This window comes from Lepisosteus oculatus, chromosome 14 (genome assembly GCF_040954835.1).
Source record: "Lepisosteus oculatus isolate fLepOcu1 chromosome 14, fLepOcu1.hap2, whole genome shotgun sequence".
Lineage (NCBI taxonomy): Eukaryota > Metazoa > Chordata > Actinopteri > Semionotiformes > Lepisosteidae > Lepisosteus > Lepisosteus oculatus.
In genome coordinates, this window is record NC_090709.1 from 44,878,812 (window position 1) to 44,903,489 (window position 24,678).

Consider the following 24,678-nt stretch of genomic DNA (forward strand, 5'->3'; position numbering starts at 1 on the left):
GTGAGTGAGCTGTACATGCACTGTCATGGCTGTGGCTCCTGCTAAAGCAACACCAGGGACCAAGTCCTGCACCTACAACAGGGAGGCTAAGAGGTACTTCTGCAAGGAGCCTGCTGAGGGTGCTCTGGGACATGCCAGGTTTAGGCCTCACCTGTAAACCTTTCCTCCAGGTGGGAGGAGCTGTATGGTGACCATGAGGTCTGTGCCTGCTGTGATTCCAGGTGTGCTGGCAGTCGGAATGAAGGTGGGTCTGGTTCTCTATCCCTTGTGGATGCATCTCTGCCCAGGAGACAACCATGCTTGGACAACTGAGGAATGATCCCATGCTGGACAAAGGGGCTGTTTAGATGAGTAGCATCACTGTGGGACTCTGGGTATAGCGGATCCCTCACTCCTGGGTGTTGCTTGTCCACAGGTACCAGGAGCCTGGTGACCAGCAGTCGGGTGGCTGTGGCACCAGTAGAAGCTCCTCTGGATGTGGGAGCTGACTGGACTGAGGATGAGGAGGGAGACCCTCAGAGCTCCAGTGAAGATGCAGAGAGCACCAGTGAGGATGTGGAGGGAGCAGAGGACTTTGGAGATGTTGGCCAGTGGACAGGTAGGGTCTGGCAGGAGGAGCTCCTGTAGGGGTGGTGTCCTGCAGTGTAGCTGGATTGTTCTCCTTCCTCCCCAGGTGCCTGAATGAAGGCTCCAGCCTGGCCCTTGTGACTCTCCTGCCTCCACTTGCCTTGTAATGGCAACATCTCAAACCTGTGGAAGACCCTTCTGTCTGCCCTTGTTTCTTTATGGTTTATAGGTTTGAATGGGGTGGAGGAATTCAAGGGAAGTGAGACCCATTAATCAATGGAAGTATTTGTGGGGGTTCCCCTTTCAAGAATGCTTCCCGTATTGCTGCCAATGAGGACTGAAAATGTCTGGAGTAATAAAGTGTTGTACTTGGGGAAGATGGCCGCACTATTCCTTGGGCAGGTCATTGTGACTTTTTTTACTGGGGGAGAGACAGAGGTGTTCAATATACTGGAAATCCTCCTGTTTCCGAGAGGGGTAGTGCTTATGGAGTGTGAGTTGCTACTGTAGTGCCCAGTAAGAGTGAGATCTGATGTCCTATTCTAGGCTGCACAAACTGACTAAAAGAAACACAAGGAAGGGATTGTCAACAGGGGCTTGGTGTAAAGTAGGCCTTCCCTTCCTTAGCAGAGGAACAATTCTGGTGCCCAAACATCAGTGAATAAAGGTACAGTTAGAATCTTGGAGGTCTTGTCTTATGGGTGTTGGTTTCACAGTATTGGACAGTCACGGGAAGTATTAGGATTGAAACTGGAGATCCCAGTACTTGACTGGGAGGACGGGTGTTCACAACCACCTCTACCAGCAGCACAGACTGTGTAGATTGAGACTGAATGCTTACTACACAAAGCCTCTCCCCTGTTTCAGTGTCCCATGTCATGAATTTCAAGTGAATCATAGTCTCCCGTTGTGACTACCTATAATTTGCACAAATCCTGCTGGCCCACTAACAGTTAATTTTTAGCCCTACTGCACTGCCCTATTAAAGCTTCAAGGATTTAGGCTAAACTATTTTATATAATGGTTCCAAAGGTGGCTTCGCAAAGCACTTGAAATAATTACAATAAGAATACACAGGATAAAACAATTCCAATAGACAGAGGAGACCATGGATGGTGGTACTAAGGAAAGTAGAAGCAGAGGGGTAAAGAATGGAACCAGTTCAGTAAAGGCTCTTCTACAGAACAAGGTGTTGAGTCTGAATTTGAAGGAGTTTAGGAAAGGTGACTCTGGTATCCTTGGGGAGAGAGTTCCAGAGCATGGGGGCATAACAGGAGAAGGCCTTGTCACTCATACAGTGTAGATGGGCGTGGGGGACAGTTAGGAAACCAGAATAAGAAGAGTGAAGGTTCTGAGGTGGGGAGTAGGGTGATAATAGATCAAACTGCTACTGAGGTGCAACTGAAATGTGACGGCATGTTCTACAATTTATGCAAGAAAGGGTAATGTTAGGCTTTTATGGACCGTTGGTACAACAGCAGTGCTCAAGGATTCATTTCTAATATTGAGGACAATGGGTTATATACCCATCGTTCTTACCAAAGGATCAGAGACCTTTTGCTATATAAAAAGACTCCTTTCCACCACTAATTTATACAGGTTTGGTTCATTTGGGTTTTATCAGTTAAACATTTCAGTGAAGTCATTGTCCTGCTCGCGGCCGAGCCCGACACACGGTACCGTCTGGTTTCTGTCGCTGGGCGCTCACCCTGCGGTCCATACGGGTCCTAATGCCCCAGTATATGGTAGTGCCAATTTCCCTAAGGAAACAAATACTCCACATTAGTCTGAATGCCACATTCTTCATTGGTCCCATTACATCACAGAAAAACAAAACTACTCACTCTTTAATCTCGTCTAATCCAAGACGCACCGAATATCACAGTCTTCTTTTAACACGCGTGCTGTGATTCCTCTATGTAGCAGAAATGACAACCGAGGAGCCGAGAGATTATTTCAGCATTTCGCGTCAGAACGGAAAACACAAACGACTAACTTGGAATGACTTGCTTTTGACGCTTTTCAAAGCGTTCTTTGTGCACGACGACTGCGCCACCAAGCAAACTACATAAATATGAGAAAACACGCAAGAGAGTTGTCACTCAGAGTGTCGAAGGGTCGATGTATACTGGGGCTCAGTTGAAATGCAACGTCAGGACTTTTCCGAATTATGTCACACGAAGAGAGCACAGCCCTTTCCGCCCTGCCGCGTGTGTCTCGGTAACTCGCTGTGATCGTATAGTGGTCAGTACTTTGCGTTGTGGCCGCAACAACCCCGGTTCGAATCCAGGTCACGGCAGAATAGGGGCGTCTGCTTTTACTACTCGCACGAATGAAGGCAAAAAAAAGCCAATCGACGTGAACGAACGGCGCTTTACAGAGGAGTACTGCCTGACTGGATCGTTGATGAACGACAGAGGCCACTCCGACCTCTTCTCGGTTTTCTTCAATGACTTACTAAGGATCTTCTTCACATTCGCCCATGCAGGGGAAGCCAGTTACACCAAAGCAAACGCAGGAAAGTGCATTTCAAGCAGAGACCAGGAGGGACTTGTTTACACCGAGAGTGGGCGGAGAATGGAACAATGCGCCCAGCCCTGTTGCTGGAGCCGATTCTTGATGAGCTCTTGGGCTCACTAAGAGGCCCCCGCTGGATGCTAATCTTTCTGTTGTTCTTACAGGTCCTGCGCTGCTTTTGAGCCGACAGAGCTCGACCTGGTCTGTCGGCACAGCCCAATTGCAAATGATCGGCTCCGCGTACAGAAGGAACGTGCGTTTGGTACAAGAGTGCACGAAGGCACCGGAAATACATTGGGAACAAATGACCGGTCGCTCAAGACCTCTGTGAAGTACAGGAGCGTCCAAAACGAGGCTGTTTCCGCCCGGTCTCGAACCGGGGACCTTTCGCGTGTTAGGCGAACGTGATAGCCGCTACACTACGGAAACCTGTAGGGACTGCTGCTGGTGTCTCGCTTGCGTTTCGGGCTGAGAAAGGGACGCGTCACTTTAGGCAGGGGGCGCTGGAGAGAGGAACAAAGGGCGCAATGAAACAAAATGCCGAAACCCGGGATCGAACCAGGGACCTTTAGATCTTCAGTCTAACGCTCTCCCAACTGAGCTATTTCGGCAGTGCGCAAAGCCCACAGCCACCTGCTCCAGCCTTCCTGTGTTGTGGCATGAGCGCACCAAGAGTAGCGGGAGAGTGTTGCAGGAACGTCACTCAGAAGGAAAGCCACCCAGCTGCGCCCTCTGAGCTCTGTCCAGCGCATCTTCCTCGCATGGACTCCTGCCTGCGACGGGCAGGAAACAATTAGCAAGAACAGAACGACACCCCATGGGTGTCTCATGACCGCACCTTAGGTTGTGACACGTGCAGGTGTGAGGGGTTGCCGGGCTACTTTGGAGCAGAGCTTGGGCGGAGGGGGGGCGGGAAAGCAGACAAAGAGGTGACACCTCAAGGTCTGCACGATCACAGCTCTCCGCCGCCCCAGGCTTCCGCTCGATAAGCTACTGGACACACCCGCCCCTCCTCACACAGACCGTGGAAAAGCCCCCGAGTGGGAGGGCTCGCTCTTCCTCCCAGGAGCTCTTGGACACGACGCACAGACAGGGCGCGGGGAGCCGCCGCCTGCAAACACGGCTCCAGGCAGGACTCCACTCCGCAGGAGCCGCAGAGCAGAGGAGATGAGGGCAGCTTAGCTCCTGTGCAGAGACCTGAGCTGTTGTTGCTGTGGATGCTGTCTTTTCTGCACTCGGGGTAGGAGTGAATGTTGAGTTGCCCTTAGAAATGAAGCAGAGCACTTCAACGGCACGGGTGTGTGTGTGTGTGCGCCCTGGTGATTCTGGGAGACAGATCGAACCTGGGCTAAAAGAGAGGGGGCTTAGCCCTCTTCCATTTGCTAGTTTAAAGTTGTACAACCCCTTTGTATCTGCTAGGCGGCGCAGTCGTCGTGCACAAAGAACACTTTGAAAAGCGTCAAAGGCAAGTCATTCCGAGTTGGTCGTTTGTGTTTTCCGTTCAGACGCGAAATGCTGACATGATCTCTCGGCTCCTCGGTTGTCATTTCTGCTCCGTAAAGGGATCACAGCACGCGTCGCCTTCCAGCACGCTGGGTCGGGACACGATGCCGGGGGTTGGAGAGAGCGATGTCTTCCTCGTTAGTATAGTGGCAAGTATCCCCGCCTGTCACGCGGGAGACCGGGGTTCGATTCCCCGACGGGGAGTAGCTTTTCTTTCACCTCCTTAGAGAAATGACTGCCTTTCACTTCTCTGTTTTCTTTCACAGCGTCGTGCACCTTTTCATTGCTCTCGCTTTCAGAGCCTCCGCACGGCAGTCGACTCGACATCAGGAAGCACATTGAAGTGAAAGCAGGAAGCTCTGCGACATGCACTGTGCAGATCCCGCCACACTAAGAGGTGAGTGGGTCTGTTCGATGCACAAAGAACGCTTTGAGAAGCGTCAAAGGCAAGTCATTCCGAGTTGGTCGTTTGTGTTTTCCGTTCAGACGCGAAATGCTGAAATGATCTCTCGGCTCCTCGGTTGTCATTTCTGCTCCGTAAAGGGATCACAGCACGCGTCGGCTTCCAGCACGGTGGGTCGGGACACGATGCCGGGGGTCGGAGAGAGCGATGTCTTCCTCGTTAGTATAGGACCTGTCACCTGTCCCCACCTGTCACGCGGGAGACTGGGGTACATCAGGACGCGCCTTGAAGTGAAAGCAGGATGCGCTGTGACATGCACTGTGCAGATCCCGCCACACTAAGAGGTGGGTCCAGTGGGTCTGTTCGATCACAGCGCTAGGCGAATCCCCAATCCCCTTTTGTGCCTGGCGATAAAAGATGTCTGTTTCCGCCCGGTTTCAAACCGGGGACCTTTCGCGTGTGAGGCGAACGTGATAACCACTACACTACGGAAACGGTGGTAAGACGTGCCCAGCGGCCCAGCGCTGAGCTTCGCCAATGCGATTCAGCTGCTTCCAGTGCCTTTATTGGAGTGCGCTGATGGACCGTGCTCTCTCTCCAGAGACCAGCACGCCTGTCATGGACGGAGCAGGAAAGGCGGCGCCACATTCTACAGCCCTCTCCACGCAATCGACGAAATCGGGCTACTGAAGTGGAGAAAATCGCCTCTCCAGAAAGTGCAAATATCATCTTGGAGACTATAAATCCTATTGCCGAAGGTCAGCCCTGTCTACCAGAGTAACCCTCCCACAGCGATGATCAGCTCGTCTCACACGCGAGAAGTTTCGGTTGGAAACAAGCGCCCCCTCTTCTCGCACGTTTTGCACGTTCGAGTAGTTTTAATGCGGCTCTTTCATACACGGTGCTGATCTTTTGGAAAGCAGGAGGCAAAACCGAGTCGAACCGCCTGGGTGAAAACCAGGAACCCTAACCGCTAGACTATATGGCAGCGAACAACCATGCTGTTCCCGGCATCATGCAAGCAAACTACATAAATATGAGAAAACACGCAAGAGAGTTGTCACTCAGAGTGTCGAAGGGTCGATGTATACTGGGGATCAGTTGAAATGCAACGTCAGGACTTTTCCGAATTATGTCACACGAAGAGAGCACAGCCCTTTCCGCCCTGCCGCGTGTGTCTCGGTAACTCGCTGTGATCGTATAGTGGTCAGTACTTTGCGTTGTGGCCGCAACAACCCCGGTTCGAATCCGGGTCACGGCAGAATAGGGGCGTCTGCTTTTACTACTCGCACGAATGAAGGCAAAAAAAAAGCCAATCGATGTGAACGAACGGCGCTTTACAGAGGAGTACTGCCTGACTGGATCGTTGATGAACGACAGAGGCCACTCCGACCTCTTCTCGGTTTTCTTTAATGACTTACTAAGGATCTTCTTCACATTCGCCCATGCAGGGGAAGCCAGTTACACCAAAGCAAACGCAGGAAAGTGCATTTCAAGCAGAGACCAGGAGGGACTTGTTTACACCGAGAGTGGGCGGAGAATGGAACAATGCGCCCAGCCCTGTTGCTGGAGCCGATTCTTGATGAGCTCTTGGGCTCACTAAGAGGCCCCCGCTGGATCCTAATCTTTCTGTTGTTCTTGCAGGTCCTGCGCTGCTTTTGAGCCGACAGAGCTCGTCCTGGTCTGTCGGCACAGCCCAATTGCAAATGATCGGCTCCGCGTACAGAAGGAACGTGCGTTTGGTACAAGAGTGCACGAAGGCACCGGAAATACATTGGGAACAAATGACCGGTCGCTCAAGACCTCTGTGAAGTACAGGAGCGTGCAAAACGAGGCTGTTTCCGACCGGTCTCGAACCGGGGACCTTTCGCTTGTTAGGCGAACGTGATAGCCGCTACACTACGGAAACCTGAAGGGACCGTTGCTGGTGTCTCGCTTGCGTTTCGGGCTGAGAAAGGGACGCGTCACTTTAGGCAGGGGGCGCTGGAGAGAGGAACAAAGGGCGCGATGAAACAAAATACCGAAACCCGGGATCTTTAGATCTTCAGTCTAACGCTCTCCCAACTGAGCTATTTCGGCGGTGCGCAAAGCCCACAGCCACCTGCTCCAGCCTTGCTGTGTTGTGGCATGAGCGCACCAAGAGTAGCGGGAGAGTGTTGCAGGAACGTCACTCAGAAGGAAAGCCACCCAGCTGCGCCCTCTGAGCTCTGTCCAGCGCATCTTCCTCGCATGGAATCCTGCCTGCGACGGGCAGGAAACAATTAGCAAGAACAGAACGACACCCCATGGGTGTCTCATGACCGCACCTTAGGTTGTGACACGTGCAGGTGTGAGGGGTTGCCGGGCTACTTTGGAGCAGAGCTTGGGCGGAGGGGGGGCGGGAAAGCAGACAAAGAGATGACACCTCAAGGTCTGCACGATCACAGCTCTCCGCCGCCCCAGGCTTCCGCTCGATAAGCTACTGGACACACCCGCCCCTCCTCACACAGACCGTGGAAAAGCCCCCGAGTGGGAGGGCTCTCTCTTCCTCCCAGGAGCTCTTGGACACGACGCACAGACAGGGCGCGGGGAGCCGCCGCCTGCAAACACGGCTCCAGGCAGGACTCCACTCCGCAGGAGCCGCAAAGCAGAGGAGATGAGGGCAGCTTAGCTCCTGTGCAGAGACCTGAGCTGTTGTTGCTGTGGATGCTGTCTTTTCTGCACTCGGGGTAGAAGTGAATGTTGAGTTGCCCTTAGAAATGAAGCAGAGCACTTCAACGGCACGGGTGTGTGTGTGTGTGTGCGCCCTGGTGATTCTGGGAGACAGATCGAACCTGGGCTAAAAGAGAGGGGGCTTAGTCCTCTTCCATTTGCTAGTTCAAAGTTGTACAACCCATTTGTATCTGCTAGGCGGCGCAGTCGTCGTGCACAAAGAACGCTTTGAAAAGCGTCAAAGGCAAGTCATTCCGAGTTGGTCGTTTGTGTTTTCCGTTCAGACGCGAAATGCTGAAATGATCTCTCGGCTCCTCGGTTGTCATTTCTGCTCCGTAAAGGAATCACAGCACGCGTCGGCTTCCAGCACGGTGGGTCGGGACACGATGCCGGGGGTCGGAGAGAGCGATGTCTTCCTCGTTAGTATAGGACCTGTCACCTGTCCCCACCTGTCACGCGGGAGACTGGGGTACATCAGGACGCGCATTGAAGTGAAAGCAGGATGCGCTGTGACATGCACTGTGCAGATCCCGCAACACTAAGAGGTGAGTGGGTCTGTTTGATCACAGCGCTAGGCGAATCCCCAATCCCCTTTTGTGCCTGGCGACAAAAGATGTCTGTTTCCGCCCGGTTTCGAACCGGGGACCTTTCGCGTGTGAGGCGAACGTGATAACCACTATACTACGGAAACGGTGTTAAGACGTGCCCAGCGGCCCAGGGCTGAGCTTCGCCAATGCGATTCAGCTGCTTCCAGTGCCTTTATTGGAGTGCGCTGATGGACCGTGCTCTCTCTCCAGAGACCAGCACGCCTGTCATGGACGGAGCAGGAAAGGCGGCGCCACATTCTACAGCCCTCTCCACGCAATCGACGAAATCGGGCTACTGAAGTGGAGAAAATCGCCTCTCCAGAAAGTGCAAATATCATCTTGGAGACTATAAGTCCTATTGCCGAAGGTCAGCCCTGTCTACCAGAGTAACCCTCCCACAGCGATGATCAGCTCGTCTCACACGCGAGAAGTTTCGGTTGGAAACAAGCGCCCCCTCTTCTCGCACGTTTTGCACGTTCGAGTAGTTTTAATGCGGCTCTTTCGTACACGGTGCTGATCTTTTGGAAAGCAGGAGGCAAAACCGAGTCGAACCGCCTGGGTGAAAACCAGGAACCCTAACCGCTAGACTATATGGCAGCGAACAACCATGCTGTTCACGGCATCAAGCAAGCAAACTACATAAATATGAGAAAACACGCAAGAGAGTTGTCACTCAGAGTGTCGAAGGGTCGATGTATACTGGGGCTCAGTTGAAATGCAACGTCAGGACTTTTCCGAATTATGTCACACGAAGAGAGCACAGCCCTTTCCGCCCTGCCGCGTGTGTCTCGGTAACTCGCTGTGATCGTATAGTGGTCAGTACTTTGCGTTGTGGCCGCAACAACCCCGGTTCGAATCCGGGTCACGGCAGAATAGGGGCGTCTGCTTTTACTACTCGCACGAATGAAGGCAAAAAAAAGCCAATCGACGTGAACGAACGGCGCTTTACAGAGGAGTACTGCCTGACTGGATCGTTGATGAACGACAGAGGCCACTCCGACCTCTTCTCGGTTTTCTTCAATGACTTACTAAGGATCTTCTTCACATTCGCCCATGCAGGGGAAGCCAGTTACACCAAAGCAAACGCAGGAAAGTGCATTTCAAGCAGAGACCAGGAGGGACTTGTTTACACCGAGAGTGGGCGGAGAATGGAACAATGCGCCCAGCCCTGTTGCTGGAGCCGATTCTTGATGAGCTCTTGGGCTCACTAAGAGGCCCCCGCTGGATGCTAATCTTTCTGTTGTTCTTGCAGGTCCTGCGCTGCTTTTGAGCCGACAGAGCTCGACCTGGTCTGTCGGCACAGCCCAATTGCAAATGATCGGCTCCGCGTACAGAAGGAACGTGCGTTTGGTACAAGAGTGCACGAAGGCACCGGAAATACATTGGGAACAAATGACCGGTCGCTCAAGACCTCTGTGAAGTACAGGAGCGTGCAAAACGAGGCTGTTTCCGCCCGGTCTCGAACCGGGGACCTTTCGCGTGTTAGGTGAACGTGATAGCCTCTACACTACGGAAACCTGTAGGGACCGCTGCTGGTGTCTCGCTTGCGTTTCGGGCTGAGAAAGGGACGCGTCACTGTAGGCAGGGGGCGCTGGAGAGAGGAACAAAGGGCGCGATGAAACAAAATGCCGAAACCTGGGATCAAACCAGGGACCTTCAGAGCTTCAGTCTAACGCTCTCCCAGCTGAGCTATTTCGGCAGTGCGCAAAGCCCACAGCCACCTGCTCCAGCCTTCCTGTGTTGCGGCATGAGCGCACCAAGAGGAGCGGGAGAGTGTTGCAGGAACGTCACTCAGAAGGAAAGGAACATGTGACCGGTCGCTCAAGACCTCTGTGAAGTACAGGAGCGTACAGAAAGAGGCTGTTCCCGTCCGGTTTCGAACCGGGGATTTTTCGCGTGTGAGGCAAACGTGATAACCGCTGCACTACGGAAACGGTGAGAAATGGGACCCACTGGCAGTGAGTATTGAACCTTATTGCATTACTGCTCCCAACCAGCTGATATCAATTTAATTCCTAAGGGTTATGTTCTTGTTTTGAGTATCTCATGTAGACGTTGTAAACAAGTTCAATTACGAAACGGTCTAAATGAATGATATACTTATGTCCTCTTGATATGTGTAACTCTTTGTAACTGAATGAATTTATATCTTTTGTATTCTGTTAAGCCTTACGATAAGATCTGTTAGGTTTGCATGCATATTCTATATATTAACAAATGTATCCTCGTGTATTAGTACCTGTGTGTGCATTGTTGGAGTTATGTCGCATGGTTGGATTCTAAACCATTAAAATAATCAATTTTGTGATTTACTGCCACAAAAATAATTGTCCCAGTAAATGCCCAAACCCCTACAGAACTGGTGCCTCGTGAGAGAACACTACAACAGTGTGTGATATCCTGTCCCAGCCTGAGGAGCAGACAGCGAGCCTGTCTCTTAATAATGCTAATAATACAGTGTGTGATTCCCTGCCCCAGCCAGAGGAACAGACAGTGAGCCTGTCTCTCAATAATAATACAGTGTGTGATCTCCTGTCCCAGCCTGAGGAACAGACAGTGAGCCTGTCTCTCAATAATAATAATACAGTGTGTGATTCCCTGCCCCAGCCAGAGGAACAGACAGTGAGCCTGTCTCTCAATAATAATACAGTGTGTGATCCCCTGTCCCAGCTTGGGAAACAGTGAGTCAGCCTCTCAATAATTATAATACAGTGTGATCTACTGTCCCAGCCAGAGGAACACACAGTGAGCCTGTATCTAAATAATAATAATACAGTGCGTGATCTCCTGTACTAGCCTGAGGAACAGACAGCGAGCCTGTCTCTCAATAATGATAACCTAGTATGGAATGTCCTGTCCCAGTCTGAAGGACAAACAGTGAGCATGTCCCTCAGTTATAATAGAACAGTGTGTGTTCTCCAGTCCCAGCAGGAGGAACAGACAGTGAGTCTGTATCTCAATACTAATAATACAGTGTGTGATATCCTGCCCCAGCCTGAGGAACAGACAGTGAGCCTGTCTCTCAATAATAATAATACAGTGTGTGATTTCCTGTCCCAGCCTGGGGAACAGTGAACCAGATACTCAATAATAATAATACAGTGTGTGATCTCCTGTCTCAGCCTGGGGAACACTGAGCCTGTCTCTCAATACTAATTATACAGTGTGTCATTTCCTGCCCCAGTCAGAGGAACAGACAGTGAGCCCGTCTCTCAATAATAATAATACAGTGTGTGATCTCCTGTCCCGGCCTGAGGAACAGACAGGAGTGAGCCAGTCTCTCAATAATAATAAAGCAGATTATGATCTGCTGTCCCAGCCTAAGGAACAGTCAGGAAAGAGCAGGTCTCTCTATAATAATAATACAGTTTGTGATCTCCTGTCCCAGCCTGAGGAACAGACAGTGAGCCTGTCTCTCAATAATAATAATACAGTGTGGGATCTCCTGTCCCAGCCTGAGGAACAGTGAGCCTGTCTCTCAATAATAAAAATACAATGTGTTATCTCCTTTCCCGGCCTGGGGAACACTGAGGCTTTCTCTCAATACTAATAATACAGTGTGTGATATCCTACCCTAGCCTGAGGAACAGACAGTGAGCCTGTCTCTCAATAATAATAATAGAGTGTGTGATTTACTGTCCCAGCCTGAGGAACAGACTGTGAGCCTGTCTCTCAATAATAATAATAGAGTGTGTGATCTCCTGTCCCAGCCTGAGGAACAGACTGTGAGCCTGTCTCTCAGTAATAATAATAGTGTGTGATTTCCTGTCTCAGCCTGAGGAACAGACTGTGAGCCTCTCTCAATAATAATAATCCAGTGTGTGATCTCCTGTTCAAGCCCAAGTGAAGACACAGTGAGCCTATCTGTCAATAATAGTAATACAGTGTGTGATCTCCTGTCCCAGCCTGAGAAACAGACAGTGAGCCTGTCTCTCAATAATAATAATACAGCGTGTGATCTCCTGTCCCAGCCTGAGGAACAGACAGTGAGCCTGCCTCTCAATAACAAGCCAATGTGTGATCTCCTGTCCCAGCCTGAGGAACAGAGAGTGAGCCTGTCTCTCAATAATAATACAGTGTGTGATCCTCTGTCCCAGCCTGAGAAACAGACAGTGAGCCTGTCTCTCAATAATAATACAGTGTGTGATCCTCTGTCCCAGCCTGAGGAACAGACAGTGAGCCTGTCTCTCAATAATAATAATACAGTGTGAATTCCTGTCTCAGCTTGTGGAACATACAGTGAGCCTGTCTCTCTATAATAATAATATAATGTATGACCTCCTGTCCCAGCCTGGGGAATATACAGTGAGCCTGTCTCACTATAATAATAATACAGTGTCTGATCTCCTGTCCCAGCCTGAGGAACAATGAGCCTGTCAATCAATAATAATACAGTATGTGATGTCCTGTCTTCGCCTGAGGAACAGAGAGTAAGCCTGTCTCTCAATAATAATAATTCAGTGTGGGATCTCCTGTCCCAGTCTGATGAACAGACAGTGAGCCTCTCTCTCAATAAAAATAATACAGTGTGTGATCTCCTGTCCCAGCCTGAGGAACAAACAGTGAGCCTGTCTCAAAATAATAATAATACAGTGTGGGATCTCCTGTCCCAGCCTGGGGAACAGTGTGCCAGACTCTCAATAATATTAATAATAATAATACAATGTGATCTACTGTCCCAGATTGAGGAACAGACAGTGAGCCTGTCTCAATAATTTTACAGTGTGTGACCATCTGTCCCAGACCGAGGAAAAGACAGTGAGTCTGTCTCTAAATAATAATAATACAGTGTGGGATCTCTTGTCCCAGCCTGGGGAACAGTGAGCCAGACTCTCAATAATAATAATACAGTGTGATCTACTGTCCCAGCCTGAGGAACAGACAGTGAGTTTGTCTCTCAATAATAATACAGTGTTATCTCCTGTCCCAGCCTGGGGAACAGACAGTGAGCCTGTCTCTCAATAATAATAATACAGTGTGTGATCTCCTGTCCCAGACTGAGGAACAGACAGTGAGACTGTCTCTCAATAATTATAATAATACTGTGTGAGCTCCTGACCCAGCCTGGGGAACATACAGTGAGCCTGTCTCTCTAAAATAATAATTCAGTGTGGGATCTCCTGTCCAACTCTGAGGAACAGACAGTGAGCCTGTCTCTAAATAATAATAATACAGTGTGTGATCTCCTGTCCCAGCCTGAGGAACAGTGAGCCTGTCAATCAATAATAATACAGTATGTGATGTCCTGTCTGAGCTTGAGGAACAGAGAGTAAGCCTGTCTCTCAATAATAATAATACAGTGTGGGATCTCCTGTCCCAGCCTGGGGAACAGTGAGCCAGACTCTCAATAATAATATAGTGTGTGACCATCTTCTGTGGTCTGTTTCAAATCCGCCCGCGATGAGACACCGAGGAGAAATGAAGAGCCCCAGTCGCGCTAGAAAATCACCCGGGAAAGAGACTTTCAATGTAGGAAAAAAAAGTCGTTAGTAACAGACATAATATGTTTGTTTTGTTTTTTTAATCGCTGCGATGTGTGACTAAGCTCATACGACTAAGAGTTGCCCCCTTTGTCTAGATCTGGTAACCTGCTCGTCGCTGGTGGGCCAGATCGTGTCCCCCGTCACTACACTGGGGCATTAAGACCCACACAGAGCGCAGGGTGAGTGCCCCCTGCTGGCCCCACTGAGAGGTTGTATCCCACCTCCTCCGCTCTCTGCGAAAAGCAGTATCTTCAGGCCCTGACATCCCACCCCTGCCACTCTCTGCGTAAATAAGTATCGTCAGGCCCTGACATCCCACCCCCGCCACTGTCTACGTAAAGTAGTATCGTCAGGGCCTGACATCCCACTCCCGCCACTCTCTGTGTAAAGTAGTGTCATATGGCCCTGACACCAATCCCTCCACTCTCTGCATAAAGCAGTGTCTTATGGCCCTGAAACCCTCCCCTCCACTCTCTGCATAAAGCAGTGTTGTCAAGCCCTGACATCCCTCCCCCACCACTCTCTGCGTAAAGCACTGCCGTATAACCCTGACACCCACCCCTCCACACTCTGCGTTAAGCTGTGTTGTCAGGCCCTGATATCCCACCCCCGCCACTCTCTGTGTAAAGCAGTGTCATATGGCCCTGACATCCCACCCCCACCACTCTCTGTGTAAAGCACTGCTGTATGGCCCTGACATCACACCGCCACCACTCTCTGCGGAAAGCACTGTCATATAGCCCTGACACCCACCCCTCCATTTTTTGCATAAAGCAGTGTCGTCAAGCCCTGCCATTCTCTGCGTAAAGAAGTGTCGTATGGCCCTGAAATCCCACCCCCACCACTAACTGTGTAAAGTAGTATCGTCAGGCCCTGACATCCCACCCCTGCCACTCCCTGCGTAAAGAAGTGTCATATGGCCCTGACATCACACCCCCACCACTCTCTGTCGAAAGCACTGTCGTATAGCCCTGACATCCCACCCCTCCACTCTCTGCATAAAGCAGTGTCGTCAAGCTCTGACATCCCACCCCCACCACTCTCTGTGTAAAGCAGTGTCATATGGCCCTGACATCCTAGCCCCGCCACTCTCTGTGTAAAGCAGTGTCATATGGCCCTGACATCCCACCCCCACCACTCTCTGTGTAAAGCACTGTTGTATGGCCCTGACATCACACCCCCACCACTCTCTGCGGAAAGCACTGTCGTATAGCCTTGACACCCACCTCTCCACTCTCTGTGTAAAGCAGTGTCATCTAGCCCTGACATCCCACCCCCTCCACTCTCTGAATAAAGAAGTGTCGTATGGCCCTGACATCCCACCCCTCCACTCTCTGCGTAATACGGTATCGTCAGGCCTTGACATCCAACCCCCGCCACTCTCTGCGTAAAGCAGACACGTTACAGACATTTACAACAAAGACATATTATAAAATATTGACATATACTGTAGGCGGCTGGAGCATTATTGGGAGACAGACTCACTGTTCCTCAGGCTGTGACAGGAGATCACATACTGGGCTGCCAGATCAACTGAGTTCACTCCTCCCTCTCCCAGTAGGATTGGGACCCGTTGTGATTCTGGCAGGTGTGGGAACTCTGGGATTAGATTTCTGAATTTCGGGAAGAATGTTTCTCTAATCCCAGAGTATCTGTCACAGTGCAGTAGGAAGTGCACCTCTGTCTCTATTTCTCCCCGCTGGCAGTGGGAGCACAGCCTGTCCTCTCTGGGCAGCCAGGTCTGCCTGTGTCGCCCAGTTTCTATGGCCAGGTTGTGGTCACTGAGCCTGTACTTCGTCAGGGTCTGTTTCTGTTTGTTATTTTTTATTTTGGTCAAATATTCAGCTAGTGTGTATTGTCTGTTTAAGGTTCTGTAGCATTCCAGTTTATGTTGTGTTTGTGTGTGTGTGTCCCAGTGTGTGAGATATTGCTGTTTGATCTGTGCTGTGATGTGGTTGAGTCTGGGTTGTGGTGCTCTAGCAGTGCTGTCCTGAGGCTGGTTAGTGTCGGTGTCACTCACTGCGAGTGTGATCTCAGCAGAGTCTCTGTACTCTTGGGACACTTGACTCACCTGTCTCTCTCTTTCTCTCCCTGTGCTGTCCCTCTCCTGCCCCCTCTCTCCCTCCTCAGACTCCAGCTGGAGGAGGTCCAATCACCACCTCCTGTGAGACAGAAGAAAAATAAGGTGGGTAATGCTCTGATCCTCTCTTTACATCTGTCCAGTGTCCAGTCAGTATCCAGTCAGTGTGTCTGTATGAACCCCTCTCTCTCTCTCAGTGCAGTGTTCATGTACTGGAGTGTCCAGTCAGTGTGTCTGTATGAACCCCTCTCTCTCTCAGTGCAGTGTTCATGTACTGGAGTGTCCAGTCATGTGTCTGTATGAACCCCTCTCTCTCTCTCAGTGCAGTGTTCATGTCCTGGAGTGTCCAGTCCGACTCTTAATGTGACTCTCCTGTCTCTGCTTCAGAAGCACTGGTGCGTCTTTTTAAAGTCCCTGAGCTGCGTGTCGGTGGAGACAGATGATCAGGACGAGCTGATGGAGGCGGCGGAGACCGTGGGTCAGGAGAGGAAGAGCGAGGGAGAGGAGGAGCAGGATGCCGGGAAGGACAAGTAGAGGAAGAGGAGGTGCAGGTGAGCAGACAGGGGGGCGCCGCCCGGTCATGTCTGTGATTCAAGGAGGAGTCTCCTCTTGCTGTTTGATGTCATGGTGACGTCTGTGTCTGTGTCCCTCACACCTGCAATAACAATATTCTTTCCAGGTTCCTTTCCTGGTTCTGTGCCAGCTAAGATCTGGACTGGACTGGACTGGACTGGACTGGAGTGGAGCTGAGGGACGCCAGACTGGACTGCACTGAAGCTGAGGGGCCCCAGACTGAACTGGACAGGAGCTGAGGGACACCAGACTGGACTGGACTGGAGCCTAGGGACACCAGACTGGACTGGACCGGAGCTGAGAGACACCAGACTGGACTGCACCGGAGCTGAGAGACACCAGACTGGACTGGACTGGAGCTGAGGGACCCCAGACTGTGCTGGACCTAAGCTGAGGGACCCCAGTCTGGACTGAAGCTGAGAGACACCAGACTGTGCTGGACCGAAGCTGAGGGAACCCAGTCTGTGCTGGACCGAAGCTGAGGGACCCCAGTCTGGGCTGCACTGGAGCTGAGGGGCCCCAGACTGGACTGGACTGAAGCTGAGGGGCCCCAAACTGGACTGGACTGAAGCTGAGGGACCCCAGACCCCAGTCTGGACTGAAGCTTGTAATTTTTGTTCTTTTGTTAAGCATCAATAAATTTTTTTTTTTTAAATCTATTTAGCTTTTGGTTTTTTCCCTCCCCCCCCCCCCCAAGGCTGCTGCTGGGAGAGGTGTGAGTGGGGCCAGCAGGGGGCGCTCTCACCCTGTGGTCTGTGTGAGTCCTGATGCCCCAGTATAGTGACGGGGGACACTGGACTGTAAACAGGCGCCGTCCTTCGGATGGGAGGTCAAACCAAGGTCCTGACTCTCTGTGGTCATTAACAATCCCGGGGTGTCTCTGGAGAAGAGTAGGGGTGTTACCCCAGTGTCCTGGCCTGATTCCCCCCCTGGTCTTGACCCATCATGGCCTCCTAATCACCCCCCCCTCTCTGAACTGGCTCCATCCCTCTGCTCTCCTCCCCACTGAGAGCTGCTGTGTGCTGAGCGGACTGGAGCATCATCCAGGGGGGGCTGCACACTGGGGGGTCTGGAGGGGATCCCCCTGACCTGGGAAGAGCTCTGAGGGGAGGGTCCAGACTTATTAATTATTATTATTATTCGTCCTGCACTGGGCTCCTGTCCTGGCTGTGAGAGGGGGACTCTGTGATCAGTACAGATACTTATGACTGTATAATAATACACGATAGAAATGGAACACAGGGTAGCGCTGTAGTCTCTTCGAAACGTTTTGAACTGCCAGAAGAAGTTTTCACAACCCGGACTCGTGAAGGTACAGGTCTTCTCCCATCGTCCGGAGCAAGGTGTATCGTGTCCTGGTGATTTCTCCCGTTTCGAACGGAGTCTAATGTCGCGTTTCTACTTTATTAGAGAGAGGCACTGAACATCCTATGATGGACTGGTGTCCTGTCCAGGGTGTGTGAGTGTGTGTGTGTCCTGTGATGGACTGGTGTCCTGTCCAGGGTGTGTGAGGGTGTGTGTGTCCTGTGATGGACTGCTGTCCTGTCCAGGGTGTGTGAGTGTGTGTGTGTCCTGTGATGGACTGCTGTCCTGTCCAGGGTGTGTGTGTGTCCTGTGATGGACTGGTGGATCACAATATTAATTCTCCTCCTTGATTCCCTCCTTCATCGCCAGAGTGAAAGCGGGACACGGCAGTAAAAGCTCAGCCCTGCGGGTGGTGGTCCTCTCGGCCACACGGGGGAGCTGTGGCCCCACGGGGGGGGTTATGTTCAAGTCTCGCTGGGAATCGCACCGACGCAGCGGAGTTCGTGAACGTCCCAGACAACAAGAAAACGAGAGAGAGAAAAAAGGTCGTTTTCGGGGTTCAAGAAGCAACCCCGAGATTCAGGGAGTTTCCCCGCTGAGCTTACTCTGCCGAAAACACGCAGGTTTTATTTTTTTCCCGTGCCCCCCCACACACACACAGGCCGTTTCTGTAGCGTGAAGTTGTGTTTTTTTGCGCGGCGGTCGGTGAGGGGCGAAATTTTATTTATTTTTTTTCCCACGGTTTGAAACAGAAACGGCCGGGTGGTGTTGTAGAGAGGTCGACGTGCCTGGGTTTCCTCGTCTGCGAAGCCCGTTTTTTTTTTGGGGGGGGGGGGGTCGTGAGGTCCCACGCAGCGCTCGGAAAAGAAAATGGCGTTTCTTTTCCCCGCAGGACAGGGGGGACCCGTGTTTTTTGGAAGTGGCGTGGCCCGAAATTTCCGCCCTTGGGCGCTAGAGGGGGGTGGAGGTTGGTCTTTCTTTGACTTGGGGGTCGGGGGGGGTGCTACTTTCACTGAACCCCACCCCACGGAAACCCGTGTTGGACGTGGGGGTGCTGAATGCGCCCTCGACGTGATTTTGTCTTTAAATTCAAGTGCAGCTTTTGTCACCCTTGGGCCGGAAACAGCTGGACCCGTTTCCCCTGCCTGTCCGAGGTGGCGACTACCGGGGTCGTACAGGGACACCCGGCTGGCCGCCGAGAGTTGGAAAAATAAAATGTCCGCCCCCCCAAAAAAAACAACCCCGAAAAATGGCGGCCATTTTTGTTTCGCGGCCGAGCCGTGAGCGCGTCGGGGGCTGACGTCACGGGGGCGTCACAATGAGCCGCCTGACGTCACAGAGCGGCGGATTCTAGCGGGGGGCGGCGCCGGAGCCCCGTGAGCTCAGAGGAGTGAAGAGAGAGGAGGAGGAAAGAACTATATAGCGCTTAATAAACAGAATCGCTCTTCAGTATCCCCGTGAAATCGGTAAGTCAGTCAAAAGCGCCGCTGGCAAGAAATAACAAAATAAGTGGAGAAATAAGTTGTTTTTTTTTTACCGTTACTCCACTCTTATGGGTGTGATCGTGCTGTAAAAAGATATTGAGAGGAGCTGCACCTCTACACAGAGGGTGGTGGGGGTGGGGAACAGGCCGCCCAGTCCGTGTGGTTGAAGCCGATACCCTGGCTTCTCTCCAGACACAGCTGGGTGAGCTCCTCCAGTCAGGACAGGGGGCTCTTCTGTACACAGAGGGGGGCGGGGGTGGGGAACAAGCCGCCCAGCGGTGTGGCTCCGCCCCCTCCCCTCCCCTCTGTGACTCTGCTTGTCTCGGCAGGACGATGGACCGACAGAGATGCCGCACGGCCGTGCGCGGTCGCAGCAGGACCCGGGCCCGGCGAGGCGTCGTAAGTCCTCCCCTCCCGCCCGCCGTCCAGCGTCCAGTGTCCAGCCCTCCTCCGACTGGCCTCTCCGCCCCCAGCAGCGCTCGCTGTATTATAATAATAATAATAATAAACTTCACTGATAGAGCACCTTTCACACACATAGCAGCGCAAAGCGCTTGACAGACCAGGTCTCACGGTAACACCTCCAGACGAGGAGAGACACTTCCAGTGGTGATCTTGACTGAGGACGCGCCTCGGCTCAAGAGACAGGGTCGCGGGTCCATTATGGCCTTCTGAGAGTACAGATTGCCTCTGGACGTCCCAGACTCTTCCTGGACACACTGGACACACTCACCTGTCCAGACTCTTCCTGGACACACTGTAGAGACTCACCTGTCCAGACTTTCACTGGACACACTGTACACACTCACCTGTCATGACTCTCACTGGACACACTGTACACACTCACCTGTCCAGACTCTCACTGGACACACTGGACACACTCGCCTGTCCAGACTCTTACTGGACACACTGTACACACTCACCTGTCCAGACTCTCACTGGACACACTGGACACACTCACCTGTCCAGACTCTCACTGGACACACTGGACACACTGTACACACTCACCTGTCCAGACTCTCACTGGACACACTCACCTGTCCAGACTCTCACTGGACACACTGGACACACTCACCTGTCCAGACTCTCACTGGACACACTGTAGAGACTCACCTGTCCAGACTCTTACTGGACACACTGGACACACGCGCCTGTCCAGACTCTCACTGGACACACTGGACACACTCACCTGTCCAGACTCTCACTGGACACACTGTAGAGACTCACCTGTCCAGACTCTCACTGGACACACTGTACACACTCACCTGTCCAGACTCTTACTGGACACACTGTAGAGACACACTCATCTGTCCAGACTCTCACTGGACACACTGTACACACTCACCTGTCCACACTCTCACTGGACACACTGTACACACTCACCTGTCCACACTCTCACTGGACACACTGTAGAGACTGCCCAAGGCCCCTAGTCTCGACACGACTGGGCTGGGCTGTGTGGTTAGAGCTGTCTCAGAGATGGGCTGTCTGGCGTCTTCACAGGTCACACCGGTCAGGCCGAACCCGGACTGGCAGCGGGAGAGGTCCCGGCCCAAGTCCCGGTGCTTTTCCGTAAGTCTGACCCGGTCGCCTTCCGCGAGACTGGACCGGCCGCCCTGTGGTGGGCCCGGTGCCCCACATCTACCCTACAGCTCCCCACACTGACCCCTAAACTCCCGATACCCTACAGCTCCCCACACTGACCCCTAAACTCCCGATACCCTACAGCTCCCCACACTGACCCCTAAACTCCCGATACCCTACAGCTCCCCACTCTGACCCCTAAACTCCCGATACCCTACAGCTCCCCACACTGACCCCTAAACTCCCGATACCCTACAGCTCCCCACTCTGACCCCTAAACTCCCGATACCCTACAGCTCCCCACACTGACCCCTAAACTCCCGATACCCTACAGCTCCACACTGACCCCTAAACTCCCGATACCCTACAGCTCCCCACACTGACCCCCACAGTCCTGATGGCCGAGAGGTCTCTGCTTGCTGTAGTGATTGAGTGAGCTCTGTGGACCTGACCTCTGTCTTGTGTCCTCGTTTCCAGCGTCTCCTAGTCGTCCGGCATTTCAGCAGGCCTGAAGGTGAGATCTGGGGAGGAGACAGAGCACCCCCTAACACCCCTGAGCTGGGTTACAGGGTAAGACAGCTTCTTACTGTTGGACACACCTGTCCACACTCTTACTGGACACACTGGACACACTCGCCTGTCCAGACTCTTAATGGACACACTGGACACACTCGCCTGTCCAGACTCTTACTGGACACACTGTAGAGACACACCCACCTGTCCAGACTCTTACTGGACACACTGTACACACTCACCTGTCCAGACTCTCACTGGACACACTGGACACACTCACCTGTCCAGACTCTCACTGGACACACTGTCCACACTCACCTGTCCAGACTCTCACTGGACACACTGTCCACACTCACCTGTCCACACTCTCACTGGACACACTGTCCACACTCACCTGTCCACACTCTCACTGTCCACACTCACCTGTCCAGGCGTAGTCTCATCCCCCCTGCGTTGTGTCTCCCCCTCTCCCCGCTGGACAGAATCCCGAGGTGTCTTCGTGTCTCCCCGAGCTCGTCCAGAAGCTGGAGAGGGCGGCCGAGCTGCATCTGGAGCTCCCAGAGTCGCCCGGCTCGTCCCGCTCGGGCTCGCCCGGCTCGTTCCGCTCGGTGTCCCCCCCGTCCTCGCTCGAGAGCCCCCTCCGCCCCCCGCCCCCGGCCCCCCCCTCCGGCCCCCTCCGGCCGCTGACCGCCCCGCCCCGCCGCCCCCCCTTCCTCGCCGCCATGCCCCTCGAGCCCCCCCTGCTGCCCGGGGCGGTGCCCCTGCCCCTGCCCCCACCCGTCCTGCCCCCCATCGCCCGCCCGGCCCCGCCAGGCCCCGCCTGGGGCTCCCCGGTGCGGAGGGCAAGGAGAGAGGCGGAGATGTCTGACGAGGCAAGTGGGGCAGAGTCTGTCCGTCTGTCCGCCTGTCCGTCTGTCTGTCCGTCCATCTGTCTGTCTGTCTGTCTGTCTGTCTGTCTGTCTGTCTGTCCATCCGTCTGTCTGTCTGTCTGTCCTTCTGTCCATCTGTCCTGCTGTCCTTTTCTCTGTCCATCTTTCCTTCTGTCCATCTGTCCCTTTCACTGTCCTTCTGTCTTTCTGTTCTTTTCTCTGTCCATCTGTCCTTCTGATTTCTGTTCTTTTCTCTGTCCATCTGTCCGTCTGTCTTTCTGTCTGTCTGTCCTTCTATCCTTCTATCTTTCTATCCATCTGTCCTTCTGTCCTTTTCTCTGTCCATCTTTCCTTCTGTCCATCTGTCCCTTTCACTGTCCTTCTGTCTTTCTGTTCTTTTCTCTGTCCATCTGTCTTTCTGACTTTCTGTTCTTTTCTCTGTCCATCTGTCCTTCTGTCCATCTGTCTTTCTGTCCGTCTGTCCGTCTATCCTTCTATCTTTCTATCCATCTGTCCTTCTGTCCTTTTCTCTGTCCATCTTTCCTTCTGTCCATCTGTCCCTTTCACTGTCCTTCTGTCTTTCTGTTCTTTTCTCTTTCCATCTGTCCTTCTGACTTTCTGTTCTTTTCTCTGTCCATCTGTCTGTCCGTCCATCTGTCTGTCTGTCCATCTGTCCCTCTGTCCTTCTGTCCTTTTCTCTGTCCATCTTTCCTTCTGTCCATCTGTCCCTTTCACTGTCCTTCTGTCTTTCTGTTCTTTTCTCTGTCCATCTGTCCTTCTGACTTTCTGTTCTTTTCTCTGTCCATCTGTCCTTCAGTCCATCTGTCTTTCTGTCCTTTTCTCTCTTTCTGTCCATCAGTCCATCTGTCCTTTTCTCTGTCTTTTTGTCCGTCTGTACTTCTCTCTTTCTGTCTTTCTGTCCTTCTGTCTGAGTCTCTGTGTTTGTCCCTCTCTCCCTGTTTCTCTCCCTGTGTCTCTCCGTGTGTCTCCCTGCTCTCTGTCTGTCCTGCGTTGTCCCAGCTGGGTCTCCCTCCCTGTGTCTCCCTGCTCTCTGTCTGTCCTGCGTTGTCCCAGCTGGGCCTGTCTCCACGGCTCTCTGCCTTCAGCTCTGTTCGCCGATGTCCCGCCAGCCCGTCTCTCTCTCAGCCTGTCTCTTGACTTGCAGGAGGAAGAGGAGGTGGAGACAGCTCCTCCGGCAGGAGAGAGGAAGGAGGTCAGTGCTGGTCCCACCCTGCCCCCTGTCCTGTCTGTGGTGGAGTTTCGCCGTCTTCTCTGTCCCTGGGTCTCAGTGTCTCTCTCTCTTTCAGCCCTGTCTGTCAGTGTCTCTCTCTCGGCCTGCTGTCTGTCTGTCCCTGCCTCTCTGTCTCTCTCTCTTTCAGCCCTGTCTGTCAGTGTCTCTCTCGGCCTGCTGTCTGCCTGTCCCTGCCTCTCTGTCTCTCTCTCTTTCAGCCCTGTCTGTCAGTGTCTCTCTCGGCCTGCTGTCTGCCTGTCCCTGCCTCTCTGTCTCTCTCTCTTTCAGCCCTGTCTGTCAGTGTCTCTCTCCTCCTCCTCTCTGTCCTCAGTGTGTCTCTCTCCTCCTCCTCTCTGTCCTGTGGTGTCCAGGCAGTGTGTCTCTCTCCTCCTCCTCCTCTCTGTCCTGTGGTGTCCAGGCAGTGTGTCTCTCTCCTCCTCCTCCTCTCTGTCCTGTGGTGTCCAGTGGGTCGGTATTAGTGGGCTACACCCAGGCTCACTCCCTGCGAGTGTGATCTCAGCAGAGTCTCTGTACTCTTGGGACACTTGACTCACCTGTCTCTGTCTTTCTCTCCCTGTGCTGTCCCTCTCCTGCCCCCTCTCTCCCTCCTCGGACTCCAGCTGGAGGAGGTCCAATCACCACCTCCTGTGAGACAGAAGAAAAAGAAGGTGGGTGATGCTCTGATCCTCTCTTTACTCCTGTCCAGTGTCCAGTGTCTGTATGAACCCTTCTCTCTCTCTCAGTGCAGTGTTCATGTCCTGGAGTGTCCAGTCAGTGTGTCTGTATGAACCCCTCTCTCTCTCAGTGCAGTGTTCATGTCCTGGAGTGTCCAGTCAGTGTGTCTGTATGAACCCCTCTCTCTCTCAGTGCAGTGTTCATGTCCTGGAGTGTCCAGTCAGTGTGTCTGTATGAACCCCTCTCTCTCTCTCTCAGTGCAGTGTTCATGTACTGGAGTGTCCAGTCAGTGTGTCTGTATGAACCCCTCTCTCTCTCTCAGTGCAGTGTTCATGTACTGGAGTGTCCAGTCAGTGTGTGTGTATGAACCCCTCTTTCTCTCAGTGCAGTGTTCATGTACTGGAGTGTCCAGTCAGTGTGTCTGTGTGAACCCCTCTCTCTCTCTCTCAGTGCAGTGTTCATGTACTGGAGTGTCCAGTCAGTGTGTCTGTGTGAACCCCTCTCTCTCTCAGTGCAGTGTTCATGTCCTGGAGTGTCCAGTCAGTGTGTCTGTGTGAACCCCTCTCTCTCTCTCTCTCTCAGTGCAGTGTTCATGTACTGGAGTGTCCAGTCA

At 52.6% G+C, this 24,678-nt stretch overlaps 2 long non-coding RNA genes and 10 other non-coding genes across 12 annotated transcripts; 5 read left to right on the forward strand and 7 right to left on the reverse strand.

Annotated features, from left to right (window-relative positions):
* Positions 1 to 26: 26 nt before the first annotated feature.
* LOC138242982 (uncharacterized) lies at positions 27 to 1,008 on the forward strand. Its single transcript, XR_011191855.1, has 3 exons — positions 27 to 93; positions 171 to 244; positions 416 to 1,008. It is a non-coding gene; the product is annotated as an uncharacterized lncRNA (long non-coding RNA).
* Positions 1,009 to 3,440: 2,432 nt separating this feature from the next.
* Positions 3,441 to 3,513, reverse strand: trnav-aac (transfer RNA valine (anticodon AAC)). Its single transcript has one exon. It is a non-coding gene; the product is annotated as a tRNA-Val (tRNA).
* Positions 3,514 to 3,622: 109 nt separating this feature from the next.
* trnaf-gaa (transfer RNA phenylalanine (anticodon GAA)) lies at positions 3,623 to 3,695 on the reverse strand. Its single transcript has one exon. It is a non-coding gene; the product is annotated as a tRNA-Phe (tRNA).
* A 1,024-nt stretch (positions 3,696 to 4,719) lies between these two features.
* On the forward strand, positions 4,720 to 4,791 carry trnad-guc (transfer RNA aspartic acid (anticodon GUC)). The gene has a single exon. It is a non-coding gene; the product is annotated as a tRNA-Asp (tRNA).
* Positions 4,792 to 5,412: 621 nt separating this feature from the next.
* On the reverse strand, positions 5,413 to 5,485 carry trnav-cac (transfer RNA valine (anticodon CAC)). Its single transcript has one exon. It is a non-coding gene; the product is annotated as a tRNA-Val (tRNA).
* A 694-nt stretch (positions 5,486 to 6,179) lies between these two features.
* trnah-gug (transfer RNA histidin (anticodon GUG)) lies at positions 6,180 to 6,251 on the forward strand. Its single transcript has one exon. It is a non-coding gene; the product is annotated as a tRNA-His (tRNA).
* A 575-nt stretch (positions 6,252 to 6,826) lies between these two features.
* On the reverse strand, positions 6,827 to 6,899 carry trnav-aac (transfer RNA valine (anticodon AAC)). The gene has a single exon. It is a non-coding gene; the product is annotated as a tRNA-Val (tRNA).
* A 1,400-nt stretch (positions 6,900 to 8,299) lies between these two features.
* Positions 8,300 to 8,372, reverse strand: trnav-cac (transfer RNA valine (anticodon CAC)). Its single transcript has one exon. It is a non-coding gene; the product is annotated as a tRNA-Val (tRNA).
* Positions 8,373 to 9,066: 694 nt separating this feature from the next.
* On the forward strand, positions 9,067 to 9,138 carry trnah-gug (transfer RNA histidin (anticodon GUG)). Its single transcript has one exon. It is a non-coding gene; the product is annotated as a tRNA-His (tRNA).
* Positions 9,139 to 9,712: 574 nt separating this feature from the next.
* On the reverse strand, positions 9,713 to 9,785 carry trnav-aac (transfer RNA valine (anticodon AAC)). Its single transcript has one exon. It is a non-coding gene; the product is annotated as a tRNA-Val (tRNA).
* Positions 9,786 to 9,894: 109 nt separating this feature from the next.
* trnaf-gaa (transfer RNA phenylalanine (anticodon GAA)) lies at positions 9,895 to 9,967 on the reverse strand. The gene has a single exon. It is a non-coding gene; the product is annotated as a tRNA-Phe (tRNA).
* Positions 9,968 to 22,050: 12,083 nt separating this feature from the next.
* LOC138242727 (uncharacterized) lies at positions 22,051 to 24,058 on the forward strand. The gene is made up of 3 exons (XR_011191683.1): positions 22,051 to 22,162; positions 23,325 to 23,372; positions 24,011 to 24,058. It is a non-coding gene; the product is annotated as an uncharacterized lncRNA (long non-coding RNA).
* The last annotated feature ends 620 nt before the right edge of the window (positions 24,059 to 24,678 follow it).